Genomic DNA, 25,232 nt, shown 5'->3' with positions numbered 1-25,232 from the left:
AGATTTTCAAAGTTCTAATAGAGTCACTATATTTGCTCTAAGGCGTCAGCTAACATCTATTAAAATCATCATGGGAATGGAATTGGTGAAATAAGGACTCACTTTCCCAATGTGTGAAACAGGAAAACACTTTGAAATCAAAGAGAGATTATTTTCAAAGGCTTTGTTATACCAGAAATAGAAAACCATTTATAGTCAAGCCAAGATAGGCACATATACAAGTTCTTACAATCTATAGTTTCCTATCAAACAGTATCAAAACGGCAAAAAAGGAGCTGAAAAGCAAAAATCTAGTGCTATCACCCATGTCTTAAAAATCCTTCTTTCTCAGCATTAACTAATGTTCTCATAGGGAATTAGTTTCACAAAGGTGTACTGAGACCTGACCCACCGTTTACCGGTTTTAAAATTTTTCTATCTTAATTTCTAGCTTTCAACTTTAGATCCATTTTTTTAAAAAGCAGAACAAGGAAGATTCTGACATCAACTATACCAGCTGGCTTCTGGAGTGATTTATGTAAGCAAACTGTTAGTCCGGACCTTTCTGGAAGGAACTGGAGCTGAAGGTGTCCCAGTCTTCAGTTCAATTAGACACTTGTATTTTAGAATTATCATTACTGAATTAGCCATATGCATCATTTTAGTAATCAGCCTTATCAAGGATAAAAGCTTATCTCCTATTCTCAGATGTAATTACAACATACCCCTGATCTCTACTAAGTCTATAAACAGAATACTTGTTTTAATTCTTGACCCTTAGGATCAAAACCAAAATCAGAGATTAAATGAAGTCAAAAACTTAGCAGTAGCCCACTACAATACAAACTGAAATACAGAGAGCGTCCACAATTATTTTGTATTCAGACTCCGCTTTGTATTGTGTTCAAACACTAATCCTTCCATTTACTTTAAAAGATTAATGCAAGAAAAGGGTGACTAATTGTAAAAGGGGCACAATAAGGTTCAGGTTGGTGCTTTTTTGTATTAGAGAAAAATAATGTGTTTGAGATGCAGAAATTAAATTTTCTGGAAGAGGTCAGCGTGGGAATCAAATGAATCCTTCTGATTCATGCAGAGTCATGCATTAACCACTTGAGACTTGGAAGAAAAAGACTTAAAGCTTTTTTTCCTCCTGTACAGATAATTTCCTTTAATAACTAAGATGCTATTTTGTCTTCAGAATATCAACTTTCCAAATTAGTTGAGTTCTGAAGGTCCTCCAGAGCACAACATCTATGATTAAACACTTTCTAAAGTTCATTCTACTAGTAAAAGTGGAAATTCCATTATTTTAGCAAGAGTAGGCATGTCAGATTTATCAAGGCATGATAGGACTGAGGATGGAATAGAGGTAAGGAATCTCTGTTTGTAAGTTATATTCACAGGACACAGAAGTTATTATAAACCTCATTATTATGTGGTACAATAATCAAATGAAAAGTATAGTTATTGTGATTCTTGTTAAGGCTAAATTGTGAACAATTACCTTCAAAACTTTTAAAATATAGCAATCTAGAGGCAGCAGAACATTCAAGCATGATTCCTGTGGCTTGGTTTACTCATGAGAAAAGCCCCTATTTACGACTTACCCTCCTCAGGAGCTCCAGGGGCTGCAGGAAAAAAAGCCACGTGCAGCATTACAGCCGCTCCATCCAGGCTGCATCAAAAGGGATGGAAGCCTCAGGAGCTCCTCCATCTGAATGCAGACTCCAGCCAAACCTGGGAAGAAGCGCATGCAGGACCATCACAGAGAACCCTAATATGATTCCTTGAGTCAGGGCTTAATGCCGTGGAGAGGTTAACTATTTTTTTCAGGTCTTTTACGGTACCAAACCATATCCAGAAGGTGGGCCAAAAGCTTAATGTCTGGCTTTTCAAATAGCTAAGTGACTAATTTGTTGCTCATTTATGCACTTTCCCCACCACCCCCTTTCCAGTTGCACTGATGTACAGCTGAGGATTGTAAAAGTAAGTTACCAGGCTGTCCCTGCATCTGAGCATTCTTGCTCTCCACAGCCATGCCAGATTTGTGGAAAATTACCCCCAGTGTGCTGGGAACAGATACCTGCTACTGAGACACGGAGCTAGTTACTGCAGAGAAACAGCATTGATGCATGCGTGCTGCGTACAGGTAACAAAAGTGGAGCTCTTGGTAGGATCTTCTCATCATGATCTACCCAAGCTTCGGGACAGTCTCACAGAAGTAGAGGTATGAGACAGGCAAAGATAAGCATAAAACCATGACCAAGCAGATAAAACTTCTCGGCGAGTTCTGACACAGCATTTTCCAAAACCACAGTAATTGTACTGGGTTGTGATCCCAGGATGTCTGCTTTAGTATGGAAGAACAGAACATGTACAGATTTATTAAATTATACATAATTCCTAATCTTTGCTTCTTCAAGAAATTTAAAAAATGTTGCTTTTCTATTTTGAAAAGGGATATTTTCGTTCTGTTTTTAATATCAGAAAGTTCCTGCAAAATAGAAATCCCACGCTTTGATCAGCTGTAAAGGGCAAGTATGGCCAATGTGAAGCCATAAAAATAGAATAAAATATAAATTATTCTACAGCATTATCAAAGTGTCTGAATTACCCAACTGTCTCATGATTTTTGGCACAATTAAATTCACTAATAGGAAAGCAGTTGAATAACATCATGCTTCAGATCACTAGTTGAATAACATTGTCATACTCCGGCTGATACATTGTGACAGCTCCTGCCTAGAATATATTACTTGGGATCTGAAAGTTTTGATCAGAAAAATGTCTTTTCCAGAGCTTCCAAACAAATAAAATAATATAATAAGAGAATGAGTAAAGGTCTAAAAGTTAATATTTCAGAACAAGTGAAAATTTTTCTCAGTTAATTTAAACATTTGTCTCTATGTATCTTTGACATTTGGAGCCAGAGGAAGGGGTGTTAAGAAGTAATTGCATTTGCTGCCTTCCAGATACCTTTTATTGGGTCTCAAGTGGATCTGAATTCAAGAAATGGCTCTGAATGTTTGTGTGCATGGGGAAAATATTTCTTTTGACATTTTGTTCTCTGGTAGCATTTTTATGCTTATGTGTATAAAAATAAATTCTTTGAAAAGCAAACTGTTTCAGAACACATATTAATGAAAAGGGAATGACAAGGCAGCTCTTCTAATTTTCTGGTTATAAAAGAAAACATGCCAGCTAAGGAACTTTGACATATTTGACCTTTTTTTAAAAGATGCTTTTATTTTAACTAATGGGAATTTTGTACCTGGATCATTGCTGTGCAAAGATTAAGCTAATCACAAAAATCACTAAAAAAGCACAAGCACTTTGAGACACAATCCAACAAGCATTACAATCAATAAGCAATGGATTAAGTCCCTTATAACCATTATACAGATGGAGTTACGAATGGAAACCAGACTTTTTTCACACTTGGACCCCCTACTACAATTTTCAAAGGTGCAGTGTGTAAGACAGCTTTAGTTGCTGATTTTAAAAACTCAGTTGTACACATTGGTCAAAATGTTCTACTCGGTTCCAACAGAAACACTAACGAACACACTGCGTGGGGGGCAGTTCGGGTGCTTGAACGTACATGTCTGGTGCCATTTCACATAGCTGCTGCCCCAGGAGGGTGAGCATGTTCTCTCAGCTCTGTGTTTTATCTGCCAGCTCCTGGCAGATGTCCGGGATGCCCCAAGCCATTTGAAAAAGCTTAAAATATTTAGGTAGCTAAATCACTCCAAGGGCTTCTGAAATTTAAAAAAAAAAAAAGAAGAAACAACGTTCTGAAGGCTGGGATTCCTTGAAGAGAAAGTCTATACATTTTGGTTTCCAATCTAACATACCTTTAAAGCTATTTTATAGTTGTTTATCATGATCTATTACCTAAGAGGGAAAACTAAATTGCCTAGACTAAAATAAAGAAGGACTGGCTGATTCTTCTCTAACTCAACAGCTCTTTGCAGTAGTTCCATAGATGTTGACATTGTCTATGTACCCTTCATGGACAGGATTAATTCTGGAAAACAGAAGTCTATAGAATGTGCATTTTTTCTTCTTCAGGAATAAAATATAGTGAGTGTAATTACTCCATCAGATTTTGAATCTCAGTTTAGTATACAAGTTTCTCAAGAAAGCAGTTTAAAAATATCCAAGTGACAAAGTTGGCACAAGTTCCCCTGTGAGCATCTTTGTTACCTGACAGTAGGAATGGCCAAGGGTTTCTTTCGTGTAAGAAAATCCTGTAAGAGCTATAATGACCAAAATGGGCCAGCCCTCTCCACGGATGGGATCCACATGGCACGCTGCACCCTGATCGGACACACGTTTGGTGCTGTGCACCTCAGCGTTCCCAATATCTATAAGGATGCGACATTATGTAAACTAGTCTCCCTTTCTTTATAGCACTAGCTCTAATAAATAGCATTCTAAATGATACTTTACAGAGTCTGAGTGCTTTTCTTACTGGGATTGTATTGGACCAGCACCTGCTGGTACAAAACATCACATGGCCTAAACTTATTTTCAGTGTATTAATTGAAGTAGATTCCTCTCTTTGCTAAGCAATTACAATGCAGTTTTTACTTGTTTTTCATTTTACAAGATTAATTAGAATAGTCATTTCTAAATTTCTCAGATATCCATAACTGCAGAACTTCTTAGCTATTTACCCCATTTTTTTGTTGATTTGATGTACCAAAGTACCATTTCAGACATGTAATAGTAATCCTCCATTTCTCTGTAAAGCAAACCCAGAAATATGTTACAGAAAATGAAAATACAGAATGAAAATTAATTGATATTTTGTTAAATTTCAAAAGAAGGAACAGCCAGAGTAAGTATGGCTATGGCAGCAGGAAAAAATTACTGAGTCTAATAATGAATAATGAAATTCAGTAACGGAAATGACTCATAAATAAAACAAATGTAAATGTAACCAGTATCCCAAAACCTTTTGCTAACAAATTTGGTTTGTACTATATTTAGTACTCTAGAGAACAATTCTTCCCTCCGTTAAGCCTCCCTACTTTTTCAGATTGTTTAACTTGTAGAGCCTTGGCTTGGCTCCGGATCTGCCCGTCTTGCTGTCTGTCTGAGGAACCTACTAGAGGAGTGACTGCAATACCTGGACTAGGCTGGGTGATAGCCCTGGAACGTACATGATGGAGACAGACCCTGCCAGAAGAAGGGCTACCACGATTTTGGCGTAGGGTATAGCTCAGAAGAAAGCAGAGGAAATTTCACCAGATGGCTGGCCTTTCTTCCGTGCAAGCAACAATTACTTTTTTTTCTGCCACAAAAAACCAAAATAGCGTTACATTCCCATCTCTGAAAGCGGAAAACTTAAAACCTGCAGCAGCGTGGACAGACTCAGCTATCTCCCGTGGGTGCAGCAGCAGGTTGGTCCTGAGGAGACGAATATGCAGCAGACAGTGAAGACCCCCCCTGACTAACTCACTCCCCTTTTCCTGGAAAAGGCGTCTGCAGACGCAACTCCTGCACTTCTCACGTGGAGAGCTTCTTTGTGTGTGGTGCCTCCTCTTTTGGCATGAGCATCGCTGGCTGTGCCGACAGCGGGGGCTTCCACTGTGGGGCAGTGGGAGGGCGGCTGCTCTTTCTGCAGACGGTAGCAAAGGGCCCTGAGCTCCCCAAGCAGCCAGTCTGGAGCCACTCACCCTCTCCAGTGCCCCCCCGGCCCCCACGGGGCACTGGTCCTCACCGTGCCTTCTGGGCACAGCTCCAAGTCCTCCCGTCAGCAAATAAAATGTGATTAGACGGAAGAAAAAAAGTTATCAAAAGTTATTAAACGGAAAGATGTCACTGGAAATTCTTCAGGCATAGGTCAGTGGAGGATGAGAGGAGCGCACTGGGCAAATATGTCTTCAGTTCCTGTCCTCTGCCCATGTTCTGGATTAGCGGGACCCAACGTGGCTGTTCATGTGTGTTCACCCAAGTCCCGGACTCAGGTTCCTGAACTGCACTGCCTAGTTGGGAGGGTGGGACAATGAAAATGCCAGCAATAAAGTAGCACAGGATGGATGGGTTCACACTGAGCCTGTGCTAGGTCAGACCTGAGACGAGCCAAACACCACCCCAGTATGCACTACTGGTGTTGTCATTAATATTTGCTACAAAAAGCACTGATGACTTCCAACTTGTATCCATGCGGACGAGGGTAGATGCCGTATTCCATACAGCAACTTGCAGAGTTGTTATTCTAGTCATGATTAAAAAAATTGTTGGTCGTCTTCCATCCTAGTGCAAATACATAACACCTAGCATTATATGTCTGAATATTGTTATATTATACTGTAAAACAGCAGATGTGGATGGAATACCCTGGCACCTTCTATGCTGAAGTCAGTTTCATTATGTTTGCAAAAGGCAAATACAGATACATCAGTGTACTTTATTATAATGTCATATTCCTGACACTATAGTAAAAGTTGATTTGGTGTTTCCATTACAAATCTCATTTTCAGAGGCTTATGACTCATCCATCTAAGTTTTTTCAGGATGAGATTTACCATCAGACCTCAGTCTACTTATAATTCCTCCCCTAAAGAACTGGTCAGTATTGGTTATCTGCACATTTTACATCCCAAGAGCTCAAATGAATTGTTTTCATCACGCTATTTGATTTTTTAACATACTATCAAGTATTTGTACCCTTCTTTAAGAATATAAAATCAATTAAGAATTTTAAGTTAAAATGTCCTTGCTTCCACATATATCACATTCCTATAATATTCTTTTTTTCATGTGTTTTAACCAGAAGGTTGAGAGCCTACTTGGGAAAAACTGTAAAAGTTCTTTAAGAATGAAGCAGGCACCTACTATAATTTTGTCAGTGATTTTCAAAGCTCTAACTGAAAATCTATGTTTAATATATAAATATATTTAATATATAAATATATAATATATAAGTATATTTTATATAAATAATGTTTAATAAATGCCACCACATTCCACCCCTCCACTCCATTTGCGGGGCTGTTGCCACACACGCAGATGCATGCAATTGACATTCAGCCCTTCTCTTTTGCATCATCGACAGGTTGTGATCTTTTATGCCGCCACAAGCTTCAAACTCTCAAGGTCTGAATGAGTATCTTAGCAATTTTTAAGCCTATACAACAAATTCACTGAGCATTTATATAGTTTTTGTATTCACAATAAAACATCATTTATCTAACTCTAGTCTCGGATTGCATTTTCCGAGTTATGTATGTTTTTAAGTTCAAAGTTTAACAAATCATTGCAGTAATAGTTTCACAAGGTTGTCGTGAAGAACTTAGAACTGATTATTCTTTTTTAAATGCCTTCAGGTTTTTATCTGAGCTATACAGAAAGCTTGTTAGGAACGTTAAAAAAAAATCATTTCAGCTATTACATATATAGGGAATATAGGCCTATTTCCAAAATATGACTTAGACATAAAACACTGGCTATTGCAACATATATATTTCGAGCATCCAGCACCCAGAGTGGAAATCGGAACCCCAGACCCTGGAGAATGGGTCACAACGGGATCACAACCTGTCAAGCTCACTGATAGGCACCTGCGGAAAGTGCGAATACTCTGCAAGGAAAACTTGAAAGGCAATCAGTAGGGAAACTTTGAAAACTTAAATTCCATCTTGTTTTAGACTTAAAAAGCTATTGGAAATATCTGCTCTTGCTATTCACAAGGTTATACACTTAACAGAGGAAGGGTCCCTAAATATTACCACTCACTACACACAGCACTCATCAGAATAAAGACAGCCATGGTTCATTTTTTCAAAGTAGCATTTTTCGTCTTCCATAGCAATGTCCTAATAACAGTCTATACTACGTAGAGAAGGGGAAGAGTTGAAGCTTTTCCAATTTTCTAGAAATTATTTAATAATTCATAACTTTATCTGGCTGGGAGATTTTAACACTGAGAACTGAAGTGCTTCATCACAATTCTGTTCTTGAACTTTAGTACCACCATCACTCCTTTGGAGAATATCAATCATCCTTGACCAGCCTGCCTTCTATAATAAAATGACAAGGTGTGTGGTCAAGGGGACAGCAGTAGAAGTCATCTACCTTCATTTCAGCAAAGCCTTCAAGATAACATCGCGAAACATCTTTGTGGGGACACTATGGTCTAGATGGGTGGACTACTAGACGGTTAAAAACCATTGTTTTGTCAGACACAGGGGAGCAGGTAAAGGTTTTCAATAGCAATCATTGTATTATTTTGCAATTGGGTCAAAACGATTCTTTTTGACTCCACCTAGAGCTCAGCTGGAGAGTGCTGAAAAGATTAGTAACTCATGTTAACTTCAGCATATTCAGAAAGCGTAAATGCATAAGCTATACTTATTCACCTGGTGTATGATCCTTTTCAACTAGGTAGAAAGTAAAGTGGTGTAGGAGGGAAGAAACAGTGGTGAAAATGGTATCCCTCCAACATTTCATCTATTTTCTGTGCAGCTAGAGAACAAGCTGCCCTCCATAAAATAACAGATATCTCTTCAGAAAACTAGGTGTTCAAGCATGCTACCCATGCCTTCTTATCACAAGGGCATTACCAGTTTCACTTACTTGATTTAACATCAGACAGCAGGTAAATGAAGTAAGATAAAAATAGAAAAAGCTCTTCAGTTTTAGTACAGCCACTCTGTCACGGATTGCCCTATAATCCAATAGTGAAGGTTATAACATCTTTAACTAATTAACACAAAATATAAACAACACAATGCAGAGCCATTTGCTCTCTTGATAAGATGTTGCAGGTAGGAATCTGCCTAGTAATTAATTAGCAAAATGCTTCAAGTACAAAGGAAGAAACAAAAAAGAAACCACAACTTCAAGAGAACTGTCTGATTCAAGTCAGCAATACCTACATCCACACAGGAACAGTGAGCAAGTTAAGGTTTATAATCTTCGGTTTGCTTTGCCATAACTATCCAATGCTAACAGAAGTGTATAAAAATATAACACAGCAGAATGACTGTTCCCACTGCCACAATTTTCCAGTTTTTCTGCTATATATGGTCTGCTACAGACAGAACATAAAACATTACCCCAATCAGGAGGGGATGCGCTGACGCGACACCAGGTCAAGGTGGGCTGCCTGTGACCGCGCACCACTGCACCACACTGCTGAGTTACCACAGTGGATTTCCCCATTTCTGAAATGAGTGGGAAGTGTTATGTCTTCTCCTGCACCATGTTCTCATAGTTTAAAAAACAAAACAACAAAAAAAAACCCCCAAAACCCCAAGTACTTACCCCAAGCACTTTGCTTAAGCCCTGCAAGCATCCAGCCAGCTCCAACACTTAGGCTGTTTATAAAAGTGTCAAATCAAGGAAATGAAAAGGAAATGATGAAACTGTTCTCCAAAGCACTTTTTAGTATTCCATGCCTTTTCAGATGACGCAGTTGACCACAGTAACAAAATCACATTTCCAAATTATGTACTGTGTTACAGATTTTTACTGAATAACCCCTTGTCAGATTTGTAGGTAGAACACTACAAAATAGTGCATGTTTAGCAGTAGCAGTGAGCCTTAAAACACTGATAGAAGTGTGGAAGGCCAGCTTCAGAGAGTGCAATGAAACATTTTATATTCTTTCTTTCACTTATTAATCTTTGGGATTTATCGAAGGCTTAAAAATCTTGACCTAGAAAAATAATAGGGAAGCAGTGGCTGGTGTTTCTCCTAGGCAGAGATTAATGAAAAGTCTGTACTTGGACTTTTTGTTTTAACTCTGCTCTTTCTTGAGAAACTGAGAAAAGCTTAGCCTTACTGGTTAGCCACATACCAAATAAGACCCAAAACTTAATTGTGATCCTACCTATCCTCAACATTAGAAAATAAAAATAGGCAACTGGTTCAATAGTACCAGGCTGTGATAAAACTAATCCTAAAAACTCAGATACAGAATTAGAATCTGAAACACATTTCAGTGAGCTTGATGTCTTCCTAAATACAGTATTATTCTTGTCTCTATGTTATGAAAAGTATTTTTCTGAAGCAAAAAGAGCTTTTTTTTTTTTAACAAAATGGAAGAATACAACTTTCCTATCATACTTAACATGTTAGCAGTTGACAGTGAAATGTTAGCTACTGAAATAAGAATGGGAAAATTCACGTTTGATGAGGACTCCACAGCCATCTTCGTTCTACATCCTTAAACACAGTTTCACTGGGAGCAAGTGAAGGTTACAACCCTTACTTCCCATGCAACGAATTCGTGCAGAGGTACATTATGCACCCTATGACTTTTGGGAAATAAAGACAGATAGAAAGCCACATTTTTTTCTCCAGCTGTAGCAGAGGACCAAGCCTTTCTTTCTCCTTAAATATATGGATGGACTACAATGGCATCAAGCAAAGCACAAAAATTCCAATTAACAACTTTTCACCTCGTATCTTTTTCTTCCCAATGACTGCATCAACAGATGATGAGTAATTTAGGATGTTTTTGTTATATCTCATTACAAAGCAATTTTTCTTTAATTGGAATCACTGTTATATCACTATGTTAAAATAAGGTTTCCGAAAAATCAAACAGCAAAATACATAAGAAAATCCGTAACAAAAACTAAGGCTTTTGTCTACACCCCTGTTTGTAACATATGCTTAAGAATCTGTATGCCACTTCATATAGTGAAACCTACGAAAATAGAGGATTCAGGTGGAAAATCTTTTGATAGACTCCTGAACTGTAATTTTTAAATTCAGTTACTCAACAGCATTCCACCTGAAACAAGCTAGTCAGTGCACAAGTACAGGGATAAAAATCCACGGCTCATCTTTCAATAATTATTATAAGACCATTTATCAAGAACAGAATAACAAGTAGTTATCAAAAGGAATAAGAAGAACTGTCTCAGGTCCAGAATCATGATCTTCCAGTATGAACACTCTCTCACTTTAAAAACAATAAGCTGTTCTCAAAACTGCTACAAAAACGAAAATCACAGTAAAGACTTGACTGCAAAGAAATCAAATCCAACACAGACAAATGCCCTTTTTATTCTGAATTTCCATTTAAACAGTCAAAATGAAGTAGCCAATGGATCACAAAAATAATAAAAAACTCACATAAGGCAGAATAACAAAAAAATTACAAAAAAGAAAAAATATTCTATCTAAAAGACTAAAAAACTGACAGCATTTAGTGATCAAAACTCTTAAGTCCACATTTACAATAGTACATCTAAAATCGCATCACTTCTCTGAACTTACAAACCAAAACAACCTGTGTGAAATACCAACATGCTTAGATCCAATAAGAGGCAAACAACATGATTTCTCTTTTCAGCAATGAATAAACTAAACACATCCAAAGAACTAAAAGTGATCACTTCCACAGCTTGTGGAGGAAAGCCATAACGCACCACCGTCTCTGATTTTCTTAGAGTACACTGAACTGTAAAAATGCTATTCCCCACAGAAAATATGGTCACAACCAAAAGTCCCATTTCCAAAAGTCATTCTGCAATAGCAGAATTTAGAAATGCAAGGGATCCAAAATTGCCTTGAGATCATCCCTTCTCATATCTTCTCATTAGGACTGCTGTTATTACATTCAGGCTTTGTGCAATGTCATTACATTGCTATTACATGATTAGCTCACTTCAACTGTCAAAGACAGTAAGGTGAGTGTTTTTTTCCAGTTCACCATATTGAGAAACCTAGTTGTTTTTCAGGTTATTTCCAAGTCTGTGCTCATTCACCTCTAAACTTCTCATGTCGACTCATGTCATGTTCTCATTTATTCTAAACTATTTTAAGTCAATGAAAAGACTCTTTTCCAGTCTTCTCAGATCCTTCCTTGAGATCAGATTAAATCTCAGCTTGTCTGAGCCCTAGACAATTTTTCTTGCCCTTAATGCCAGACCAATGTGGGATAGAAATTATTACACTCAACCTCAAAATCCTTTCCCTGGCCTTGGTATTTCTTGTGTTTAGTAGAGTATTCCAATGTTTGATGTTTTACTGATGATACTCATAATGGGTTTCCTTCAGACAAACATCTAGGAGTTATTCTACATCTGGATTACTTCATTCTCCAACCATATGGAAGGAAAAGACAGTAAACAGATTTTTTTTGATACTGAAGACATACATGATCTACTAGTCCTCTCTCAGCACTACCATTTATGTTTATGTTGTGAGCCATTTTTTTTCAGCATTGATCTGCACTGGATATCACTTTTGAGTTACAGCAGTATTGCAGACTCCACTTACTAAGTTAAAATCTTGTTAAGTCTCCTCCTTACACTTTACCTTATCTTATATCCCATCTCTTGGATGCCAAAAAGCAGCCCCTGACAAATTTGTCTCGAAGAGAAAATTTTCTGTTTTCGAAAACAGGTGATAGATTCAGGCCCCCAGACTTCAAACATTCTCTGAACTGTGTGGCAGAAAGGAAGGTGAAAAAGTATGAAGGCTCCCAGTAAGGGCTTTTCCTGGGAAATGAACAAGGAAGAGCAGAACAACCTATTCATCCTTCTTAACCAGCTGCTTCTACATTGTGCACTCCCATCCTACTTTATCTGGATATTAGGAGCTAACCATCTCCTCTCAACCTGATGAAACAATACATTTTCTGAGAAGGAAAACTGCACCACAGAACTGAACTGATTAAGTTCTTCCATTAAAGAATATCAAAATACATGAAGTAACATTAAAAACATTACTTTTACTGACTGTTTATACCCATGAAAAAGGCTGTACCAACAGCGCACAATCCCATTAGTGTTGAGTTTTCCACATGAGGTACCTTCTAAACTTATTCTGGTTTAGGAGATCTAGTAAGATTGTAGCCTATGGCTTCAGATTTGTGCACTCCCTGGAGCTACGTGAAATAAACAATATTAGTGGGAATCCAATTTCCATCTAAGAAGGCCATGTGCAGTCATTGCTAAATACTGACATTTTTGGTCATTTACACACAGACTAAATTAACCTGATAATGTCACTACTTTGACATTACAATTTATGTTTTATAAATATGGTTTTGTGCTTATTGTGTTCTCACAGTAATTCTGAAACCAGCTTCTCTACTGTATAGTACTTGATTCATTCTATTAAGGAACAATGATGTAAATTATTCTATTTTAGCTCTTTTATCATTCACAATTCTTTCCACAGTGATTAAAGATTATATGGAAATATAAAGAAAGATCAGTCATTCATTCTAGAAAAAAACAATCTTGTTTCTTAGGCCTTCTAAGCTTAAGCTTAGTAACTATGTTTCACTGCTGATTAAAATAAGAACTACTTTGCAGTAATTGGCATTCTGTGAAATGAAACTATAGCTGAAGGAAAGACTTACTTTTTCTACTTACTTTTTGTACTTTCACAAGCCATCCCCTTTGCTTAAAGGTTGAAAATAATTAATTTCAGGTCTTTAATAATGATTAATATATTACAGTAAGTGATAATATGAGATGAATCCCACTTACGCAATAATATATTACACATTAATGGATTTGCCATCCTCATTCATCTAATTGAGGACCATGTTTTTGAGAGTTACCAACCCAAGATGCTTCAGAAAAGACACATCAAACTTCTCAGTAAGGAAACAGTAAATAACTTACCCTTTTTCCTGCCTCTTCCAAACTGCTTCAGACATATGTATAGGTGACAACGACTGCAAATTCTTCTGGCTTGTGGATCAAGGTGTCCAGACACAGGGCAGTCCAGACCGAGAGCTGTACTCTTCTTGTTGGCCTGATGCTGTTTCCCGGCAATTTCAGCTCATCTTCCCAGATCATCTGAGAGCATTAATAGTTTATCTATATGAAGCATTTTTCATTTAAAACCCTTAAATAAGAGGTAATTTCCATTCATTGGCTGCCTTTATCTTGTTATGCTTTCCCCAGACTAAGAAACAAAGAATTCCTCAGTTCTCCATGAAATGCAAATAATGCATTGAATGAGAGACTTAGGGTCTGCTCTTCCTCTCTCTAATGCCTCAGAAAGATCATTACCAATTTAATTCCTGCGACGTAGCCAAAGGTGACAAAAAAGAGATTGTAACAAAGACGTATTAGTTGTCAGTGCAGCTTTCTCTTAGGGGATCTACACCTTAACTTGTTCAAAGCAGAACAATTATAAATTCATTCCACTATCTTTAACTGCCTGTAAAATTCAGAAAGACAGAGCATTGAAACAGACCAAACACTGAAATTGAGGCCGTGACTTACTGAAGCATTCGATGATAGTGCAGGACTACTGTAAACAAAAACAATACAGACATTAAATGAAACGGTGAAGCTGAAACTAGGTTTATTTCATGACAAAACGGTATGTAATTTTGCATTCGTCATTTCATGACAATCCTAGGAAACCAGTAAGAAGCAAGGTTTACTAATTTTCCTGTAATACACTGTGATTGAACCTCTGTCATCCTATTCTTCAGGGACAACCTCATCTTACTGGTCCAGAGAGAAAGATTACCACATTTCCACAAGGTTTGTGGGCCTCTATTGACAGAATTGGATTTCTGCTCTTTTCTATTACCCAAACTCACTCTTTTTATATTATTTCTTCCTCCTCCTTTGCCTTGTCTTTAAAGATAATCAGGTTTAGCCAGCAAAGAATGATTCCTTGCATTGCTGCTGTGAATCTGTCACTAGAGCAAGCTAAAATCAATGCCTGAAGCACCCTGACGCTCCTGTGAATTTGCCAAATCTTCGGCCGTCTTGTAACAGTACCTACTATGCCCCTATTTCAGTATCAGGCTATCAGCATGAGTCCAGAAACAGAAGCTGTGTATCTTCCATATTACTCCTTAGTCTTCCTACCCACATGCAAACTCTTTGGTTTGTCCATTTTCAAGAAAGCAAGACTGGACTCGGACAACAGCAGCAACATCAGCTCTAGCACATCAACTGTCTCAGCGCCACCACTTTTCCCCCAGCACAACACTGAGTATCAACTGCAATCAGGACTTTATTGAAGTACTCTACTGCTATTACAACGGAAATACCACTTAAGGCTTTACATTTTAGAGACTTTGTTTTTGTTTCTCTTTCTTCCTGTAATGCTAACAAAAGGGGGGGGGGGGGGGGGGAACGGACCCCAGCCAACAGCCAAACACCTACCCAGCCTCTCACTCACTTGCACCTCCTTGCGGGAGGGGCAGAAAACAGAAGGCAGGTGAGAAGATTCATGGAACGACACAGTGACAGTTTAATACAGAAAGCAAAAGCTGTGTACACAAGCAAAGCAAAGCAGAGAAAGTCATTCGCTGCTCCCACTGGCAGGCAGATGTTCAGCCACCTCCTGGAAAGCACAGCCTCAGCACAGGTAATAGCTTCCTGGGAAAACCATAACCACAAACATCCCCTCTTCCTCCTCCTTTCCTTGATATTCTATTGCTAAGCACACCATCATATGGTATGGAACATCCCTTCAGTCAATTTGGACCAGCTGTCCCACCTACGTCTCCTCCCAACTTTTTGCTCACTCCCAGTCTACTCTCTGGGGTGGGGAGGGAAGAGAGAACACCTTGACCCTGTGCAAGCAGTGTTCAATAGCCAAAGCATTGGTGTGTTATCACACTATTTTAGCCACAGATATGAAGCACAGCACCATTTGGGCTGCTATGAAAAAAGTTAACTCCATCCCAGTCAGACCTAATGGGAAAGGTTAATGATTTTTTTAAGTCTGTTAGCTTGCTATGGGAATTAGAAGGTAAAGAGTAAAAACTCTGAATCTTCCATAAAACCTTAGTGTTCTCCAGTGACAGAATAATGCAAACATCTTTGATTCTCTGATCCTCCTTATTCTTTTAAAGTAAACCCCACTACTTTCACACTTCAGACCTCTTGTGCGCAGGGCTTTCTCTATTATAGGAAGCAGGAAGAAAGCAGCCAGTGGGACTTCTAGTCTATCAACTGTTTATGAAGAAGTCATGGGCATCCTTGTAGATACCAGCAACAACTTCCCCAGCAAATTCCCAAGATAGCACTAAAACTAATCACCTTCCCAACTGCTTGAAAAAAGTAAACAGGACAGCATGTTTTCTTACATTAAATGTCCTGCCACAAGATGTTTGGTAAGCTAATGCCAATAATTCCTTCCAAGAAAATGTCAAAATTTGGGAAGTAGATTGGTTTAACTATTTAACAAGAAGTTCATGTTAAGTTTAAGCAGGGAAATTTCCAGGACAAAGTGAGGAAGATAACCTCTCTAGTCATAAAAGCTGTTTACTATCCTGTTATATTCATCGGCATAATTCTTTATTCTGCTGCTGTGCTCTTCTACTGTATTCTGCTTCCACCTGGAAAAGCTGACATATGACGAAGAATCAAGATGCTGGAAAAATCATTTTGCAGTCTGAATTCTATAGCAGCTTTATAAGTCTCTGTCACCCATCATAATCTTGGTATCCATTAGCTTTTCTCTATTCTTTTTTCCCCTCTCTTTTTCTCCTGGGACTCAGCAAAGGGAACGGATGGATCTCTATCAATAGGAGTGAAAGTTCTTTCAAAAAAAACTTTTTATAGCTTTTAACAACACTTTTAAGAGTTAGAAATAGGGCTGATTAAAAAAAAAAAGCAAAACAACATAGCTAATCTCACTTTGATATAATCCAACTCCACTGATTTATGATGAAATTTTCATATGTATGCTTGGACTCTGCTAAGAGAATAGGAATCACTTCTGTTCTTAAACAGGACCACATTTAATTTCACCTGCATTAAGTGACGTCTAAAAATCTTTGAAACAGCAAAGTAATGAACACATTATAGATTTATTTGTACGTTTCTCTATTTATCCTGAGCTTATCTGTAAGCATACACATTTTTTGCTAAACATCAACATCTGCCTGTTTTTTCACACCTTTGTCTCTATTTCTGCAATCAAATGAATAGTCCATAATTCAGGATAGAACTGGTGATGAAGAAAGTTTCCAGGAAAACCTCCAAGAAAAGCACAGGACTACACCTGGGCTAATAGAGATCCCTCAAAACATAGCTTCCAAGCCTGTCCTTAGCCATTCTGAGCACAGGTCACACTCTGCCATCAAGTTCAAGATTGTTCATTATTTGATTGCTCAGTGTTACACTGCCATCACATCACTTTCCGTAGTACTGTTCTCATAATGTGACAGAAGCTCCACATTGCATTGTTTTTTGTCTGTTTGACTTGGTTGACTTGCTATCCAGCATCAGCATTTGCATCTGTTATTCCTGCTGCTGTTCTTAGGTAGCGTGTTTTGGCTGAATCCTATAGCCCATTTCCTTTGGAACAAAAAGCCCATCCTGACGGGAAGAGCTTCAGTAGGGCTACCAAGCATATGTTGCATCTAAAATGAGATGCATTTTGGAGAGACGTGCAAAGCCGAGGAAAGAAGCTTTTCTTCCGTCCTGGGTCTGGCAGTCTCGGTCTTCAGTCATCTTCCTGCCAGTCTCCTGCTGATGGTCAACCTCAGAGCAGTTCTGTCTCCCTGGCAGCTGTGTTTTTCTGCCATGAGTGAAACCTCATATCCCAAATATTAATGGTCAATCAATTAGACGCTGCTGGGAGCTGGCTGTTCGGTCCTTCACTTGCTGTCATGGATTGAAATAGACTTCACAATGTACACATTGGATTGAAATTAACTCCATTATAAGCATACAAATCTGTAATTCCCCCGAAAATTTCTTAACTAAAAGCTGATATATTGGTACGTTTCTTAATGAAAGCTGCATATTTTTGTTATCAGTTCACTTTATATTTGAAGAATAAAATAACCCTTAGATATTTTCCATTTGCATCAGTTAACTGCTAATAAATGATCAACTACTGTAATATTTTTCCCTGATATTTCAATCTCTAAAAGTACTAGATTGTTATTATCTTAAAACTGCAGGACTGAGCCATGTATCTCTTTACCATTTGCTGAGTGAAGACTCATCATTTGCAGTCTTGTCAGTACCTTTATCTTCCTTTCTTCCTGTACTCACTTGGGCTTACATGAAGATACTTTTATTATTTATAGATTAAATGTTTTCTTATGCTTTCAACACTACGAAAATATTAAAGTCATGTAGAACATCTGACCATTATTGCTGAGACAATAAGAACATGATACAGGATATTATGAAAATATTGTTGTTACAAAGTATTCAGTAAACTGGAAGTGCCAGAGTAAGGAAGCAATTTCTTTTATTTGAAATGTGATTTAGATTTATTTATGCAGTTTCTCTTTAAATCAGATTATTTTCCAATTAATTGTGCAACTAAATGTTTTTAGCCATAAATGCTTATAGTTACAGAAGTTTCATTCAGAACACCAGCTAATATAGCGGAACACCAAGGCAGGTACCTCTGGAGAGCTGGAAAGTGTTTCCTCCTCTGTCTCTGCTCACATTAACACATACATATATGAACACTGGTCAGTGGCACTGGTGAGACTGCAAGTCAAAGGGGATTAATTGTAGGTAACTTTCGCTAGTACCTTTCCTAATTTCTTCCTTCAGGCTGAATTCGTGAGCTCCCTGGAGACCACCACACTGCAGAGCACAGCTCCTGACCTAAGCAGTACCCACGAGGAAGCTCTGTGCAAATTGACTTCAAATTTGTGGTTTGACTTAGTAAATCATTGACTTCAAATGGAAATCAGATTGACTATTGTCTTTTATTATCCCTCCGCAGTATACAAGCAGTATACTAACACTGAAGTTCTCTGGCCCCATTTAGGTAGATTGGGTATTGGTTGAAGTTTAGAGTCTGGCTTGCAAGTGAATGATAGGGAGCAAATACTGTAAGTTTTCCAGCCTGTACAATGAGAAGTTTAGGGTGTAAAAGCTGCTCAAACAGAACAGAAAGATTTACTTATTATAATAAAAAATCGACGTTATTTTTCTACTCTCCTCTTGCAACTTCTTGCCTTAGATTTCACAGAAAGATTACATTTTAGACTAATATTAGACAGAATACGAATATTTCCATACTAACAGGCAAAGAATTTTTAGTGATGGCGGTTATTATGGAAACTTGGGAAACCTTAGCTACAGCTAATCAAACCCATTTCCCAGGACAGCACAGCAATATGACCGGCATCGCTTATATGAATTAAAGATTTGTATTACAGGATTTCTAAGATCTTATTCCTATTGTATGATGGTGTGCATCAAGGGATTAAGACTTATTGAAAAATTCCAAGCAATAAACTCCATTAAATCACATAATATAAAGGTCTAGTTAATTTGGAATTTTAGAGTATTTTGAAACATTTTAGTCCTAGAATTTGTGCTGTCAACCAGGCAGCGTAGCTGTCATTTTTACCACTTCGATATTTTTGGGTTTGATATACTCTGAATTATCTCTTGGAGTCAGATAACAGTGACAAAATTTAACTCTTAGACAAAAAAGGCTTTACTGGAAAAAGATTTGGTTATCTATTCATTTGAGCACAACAAACTTCTTGGGGAAAAAAAACCAGCTTGACTTTCATGACTTCTTGAGTTAGAAAAGTATTCATGTGGCTCTGTTGCCAGGTATGAATTCAATATAGAAATTAAAAGTCTTCAGAGGGAGAGGGATAATGAATTATTTTTGCTAGAAGAAGTGTCTTACGTTCTCCTACAGAAGAGTTAGAGTTCAGTTTCTTCCCACTGTCCACAACTTCATTTCAGGAAGCCTGTAATGATTTAAAGGCTGCCAGGTTGGAGCTAATCAATCTTACATATTTCCTTCTGCACAAAAAAAACCCAAAACAGTAAAAAGCCCATAGGATAAGTATAGCCAATTTACCATTAGGATCTGATGGTTTCTCAGACTTTTTCAGGATACTGGAAATGTTTCTTTCCTCAAGAAAAGCAGCCATAGAATTCAAGAAGTAAAAAAAACCAAACCCACAAACCAAACCAAAACCAAATCCTAAATGAAGGAAAACTTGAAAACTGAAACCATCTTCTAAACCTCATCATCAGTCCTCTTTGATCTTCAATTACTTTTTTATAATTAAAAATACCCTAAAACTCAGAAACATTCTCAACCAGCTGGTTGAGGAGGACTGTAAAGTTTGACTAGTGTAAAAACCTTTAGCATAGGTATTATTAGGCTTGATTGTACCTTGAATAAGTTTCCCAAATTTTGTAACAACAGAAACTCATTTGATATTAATCTTTGCAAACAACACAAGTAAGAAGGCACTCTTCATTTTGACCAAAAAAGCCTCTTGATATTGGCTTAGCTAATCTTGTTTTAACTTCTTTGATGTTAAAAGATTCCAGACACATACAAATATAACCGATGCATAAATTTAATCCAATAAAGCAAACCATTGTCTGAGTTGTTTCATATAACTTGAGACACACTTCAATTGTCACATATGCTAAAATTGATTGAAATCCTGACTGTACTTGCCTTCAGAGAGACAGAGAAATCCTAACTCTTTCAATGCAGAAAAACAAATGTTGGGTGTTTTTTTTCCTAGCAAGTACAGGTTTCATATTAGCACTGAATTTCTAATCAATGTAATATGATATAATCTCATTTCTTACTCTGAAGCAGAAAAATATGCAATCTCTAGCAACTTCTTCTGAGGGCAAGTACAATTCATAATGAAAATTAATTTCATATTTCTATTTCCTATCTCCTACAAATAACAAATACTTGTAATGCAAGGACAGATGTTTTTAATATATTCTGTTATCAGATTAGAAACACAAGCAAAATGGATAGAAAAAATCCATCGGGATAAAGAACACAATGCATAATGCTACACTCCTATTAGCATAACAAAAATGTGTAAATTATGTTGGTGCTAAGAAAATTGGGAATACTCCTTAAACAGAATCCAGACAGAAGATATTTGAGAATGTTATGAAACCTAATCTTCACATTCCTTTACTAAAACAAGAAATCATTTAGTAGTAAACAGTTGCTCTGAATGAAAACTCATTGGAGAATATTGTAAGAAGGAAAGTAAAGTGTATCTTTAGAAATTGTCTAGCTTAAAAATACATGTTATAATTTAGTTCTGTTTTCTAAGTATGAAATTAGAGCTCTTAAGATGCCTTCAATAGTACCATTTGCCATTAGAAACAAGCAAATGAAAAAAATCACCATGTTTTAAAATAACATGATGGATAGGATGGAACAAATATATTTTATTACACAAGTAACATTGAACTTCCTAATAATATAACTGATGAAAACTGTAAAGGTTTGGCAACTGTTTTAGAAGGCAAATATAGCAAACCTTCATAACATAGCCACAAAGTTACACTCATTACATTTATGTAAGACTACAACTTTGTATCCCATATTCAAATTCAATTTCTTAGTGAATTACTATCTTACTATTGCAATTTGATGAGATTTTTTTTTCCATCAGATTCCATTAGTATGTGGAAGATGCATGTGTTTCCAAGGTACAACTGAAGTTAATCCAGGTAAAGCTGAAGACAAACCAAGGTAAACTTGAAATTAATACGAAAGTTAGGTCAGATTCTGGTCTTGAAAATATTTTTTTGAAGTTTCAAAGGCTTCTTAAGGGACATAGTCAGCTCATCTAATTTCTGCTAACTAAAAACTTAAGCACCTTCTTTTCATTACTAGGCTCTCTTCTTAGTCAGAGGAGACATGAGCGCCTCACAGAAACAATTTCTCTCACACTAAGATAAACATGTAAGAAGTTAGAGCACTGTCTAGAGAAGAATCTGTCTCTTGAGGATTATCTAGATAAAGTATATCATCAATTACTTAGACTAGATTCATAATTACAAGGCAGCTAAAGTTGGTAAAGACTAAATTCACACTGACTCATAATGAGTACATTACCTAATCAATATGTTTAAAATATAAAAATCTCTTATGTTTTAGTTATGTTACTCCTTTTATTCTAAATGGGAAGAGATCAGACAGAGAGGGAAAACGATTATCCCAAGACTGTATTTATGAAACAAATGCATCCCCCATCAGCCTTTGTTTTGCTAAGTACATCAAGCTTTTATTAATCAATCTACCATTCCATCTCAGGCGTTTTTTCTGGCCTGAATTAGATCCCGATGACAAACATTGTCAGTTGTATCCTGGGCCTCTGCTGTGACTATATGCACATCTTTATTGGAAAAAACCCTTCTCCTCACACAAGCAAGAGCGGTATGTGATTTCTTTACAGCAGGCCATTAGACTCTATTACCTGTTTTGTGAATATGTAGATTTTTCTCCTTAGTTACTAACAACTAAAAGATCTGAACATTCATTGAAACTTATGTGGACTGGTGATGCATGCATTTATGGATTTTAAGCTTTGTTTCCTAAGTAAATGAAAAATATAGAATCACAATCTGAGTTTTTTGTGCATGTGTCTGTCTGTCTCTTTGTCCTTCTGTAACTCTCAAAAGACCTTTTAAAAGTAGCGTCCAAGCTCAATTAAACAGAACATCCGTGAGTCTGAGGTTTCAGAGGTAATCAGTTCCTACATATTTTGCAAAAACTAGTGGACAAATAGATGTTCTACATTAATTGCTTCCAAAGGTTGTTAGCATGAATTCAGCTTTTTGTGGATGTCAGAATATCTGAGCTAATCTTAAAGTTCTTTGGAGATGATACCCTAACTTAATCCCTCATCAGAAATTAACATCTCTCTGGTCTCATCTCCAGTTAGTGGCGATGGGGTTTCACAGCTCTCCCTAAAGACTGAAGACAACTTACTTGTTAGCAATGATGACAACATTGAATATTTCAACAGAAATACTGAGATCAGGTGCTTATTCACCAGTTTTTCTTTCACTTTATATTCAAAGCTAAAATATAATTTAGGGTAGTTTCCAGTTTACATTTGCAATGTTCAGGTTGTAGCGGCAAAGTTTAAAAGTAACGTTGATGCCCTAAAAAATGCAGAGGAACTAGTGAGATTAGCTCCAGAGGACCACTTGCCTTGATGTATACAGTACATTTCATTGTCTTCCATTCATATGTTAAAACTCCTGTTTCCAAATACACTAGATGATTCAAATGCTTTCATCATAAAAGAATCAAAATCTGGACAAAGCTTAATTTTTCTGTATTTGAAATAAAAGCACATTGAATAAGACAAAACTACCACACTGCTTGGGGTAGATGAGATAAAAAGAACCAAAGGAACCAAGAGAAAAATATTGGGAGAGACAAACTGATACATAATTTGTGATCTGTGCCTCATTTTCTTTCCAAAGAAAGTATTTTATAGAAATGAAATAAATTGTCTAGAAAATGTTTTTTAACCCCTAAAACCTTCATTTCACTGACATCTAAATTATTATTGCATAGAAGTAAAGATTCAAGCAAATGTTAATGATTTAATTTAAAAACTCTTCACTATGAAATTAACAAATATAATTTAATTGCAATTTCTTGCATGATTAATAGGGTAGATTTTCATTCTTAATTCCATCATGCAGTCTGTTAAATATGGCCTTTTTGTTAAATTATTTTAATTTCCTGAGAGATCAAGCTGCTAGTGCATGCAGATTGTCTTATCTAACACCTCATATTATTCTTTCTAATTTTCATATCTATTTGATTAAGGGTTTACTTTGATCAGTCTTATGCACTAGGAAGACACAAGCTTGATCGTCTTTATGCCCTCAAGTAGAACTGCTTGGACTGAGGGAGCATGATGATGTCATTCAGAATACAGAAGTGTGCTGATGTGAAGTTAAGTGTATTATAAAATTTTAATACTACCGAAAGCTATCCTGCTTTTAACTTTAATAGTGAAATAAAAGCCCCAGACAGATAATCAGCCATAGGCACACGTTTGCTAGGTGTATTGCAAAGTGAGAAATTATTTTGGGGATTTAATGATTAGCTTTTTTCCCATAGATATTTATCTTTAAAGGTATTATGGTTATGGAGTCATATGCATTGCCTTGCAGTCTTTTCTTCAAGATTCATTCTTACACATGCAAAAATTACTAGGTGGTGAAGCCATCACTCTACATAAGTCTTGCTCCAGGGAAAGGAATTTTTTGCAGCCCAACAAGATGTGGAAATCAGCCATGAAAATAAGCAAATCCCTAAGATCTTGAGGTTTCTCAGAAGCCACTAAGGGCAGACACATTGACGGGACTGCTGTTATTGATGTCATGTTCATAAGCGTGAACTCAAGCCAAGGCAAGGAGCACATCATGTTGGGCACTCCAGTTCTGCAGTTCGGTCTAAATTCATGAGACACAGCAGTGCTGACATGGGTGCTGTTCAGAGGGGTGAGGCTGGGAATGCACACTGATTCTGTTTGCAACCACTTCTAATAAAAAACAGTGGCATAGAACTAGCAGCATTCAAATGGATTCTCTTTGGAGAGTCCTTAGCAAGAGGAAGAACTTGTAAACATGTGTAATAGCATTGAGTCATGCCTGCTACCACACAAGCATCTACATGCATGCCATGGATAATTCAGACAATTCTAAATTTATTTACAGTACAACATTACACACAGCTGTACTTAACCATCTCAATTTGCTATCACAGAATTTACAAAGTGTTTCCCCCAAAACCACACACACTGTGCTCCATCTTCTCAAAGAATTCTCAATGTTTGGGAATAAGAGATGCAGAGTGACAGCTGATCAGGAAATTTTATTTGAATTTTCCAGATAGCTAGATATGAGAGCTATACCTTTCACTCCAAGAGAAGTCTCTGCCGTAGAAGCCACTGGTGCCTCGTAGAATAGTTGGAAATTGGTAGAGAGGAACAAAATGCATATACCTAGAAAAGAGATAGGAAAGTTGCACTTTCAATAGAGCCACACTGTTCACTTTTTCCTCTTGTTTTTACTGATTGTTCAGCGAATGCCCAACAATTAGCTATGAAAGAAAGACTGCTTAAAAAATCTTCATGTAGTTTAATTTTTATTTGTCTAAATATATGAGGAAATATTTACCTTTTCTAGGTTCATTTTAAAGTATATATATTTTTATTCTTATTTTAAATGCAGTTATGTGCATATGGCCTTTCCTGTTTTACTGGAGTAAATTTTAATTAAAATTAGTCTATTGTTTAACAGAAACTTTTTCAGCTCTATGAAGAATTTAGAAAATCCATTTGCTTACTGAAAAGATTTTAAATATTTATCTTTTTTCTACAATATCATTCAATTTCTCATCATTAAATGATTACTTAAGTGATTTAAGACTCTGAAAAAGCATTTTCTAGCAAAATGTCAAATAATATGAATAGAGACTGGTAACAAACACTGCTAATCCAGCCTTACACAATTCAATATAGTGGATACAGTCTAAACAATTCTCTTTTA

The sequence above is a fragment of the Gavia stellata genome, chromosome 19, assembly GCF_030936135.1.
Source record: "Gavia stellata isolate bGavSte3 chromosome 19, bGavSte3.hap2, whole genome shotgun sequence".
Classification (NCBI taxonomy): Eukaryota; Metazoa; Chordata; class Aves; order Gaviiformes; family Gaviidae; genus Gavia; species Gavia stellata.
The sequence above is the reverse complement of the archived record's forward strand: the minus strand, read 5'-3'. Positions refer to the sequence as shown.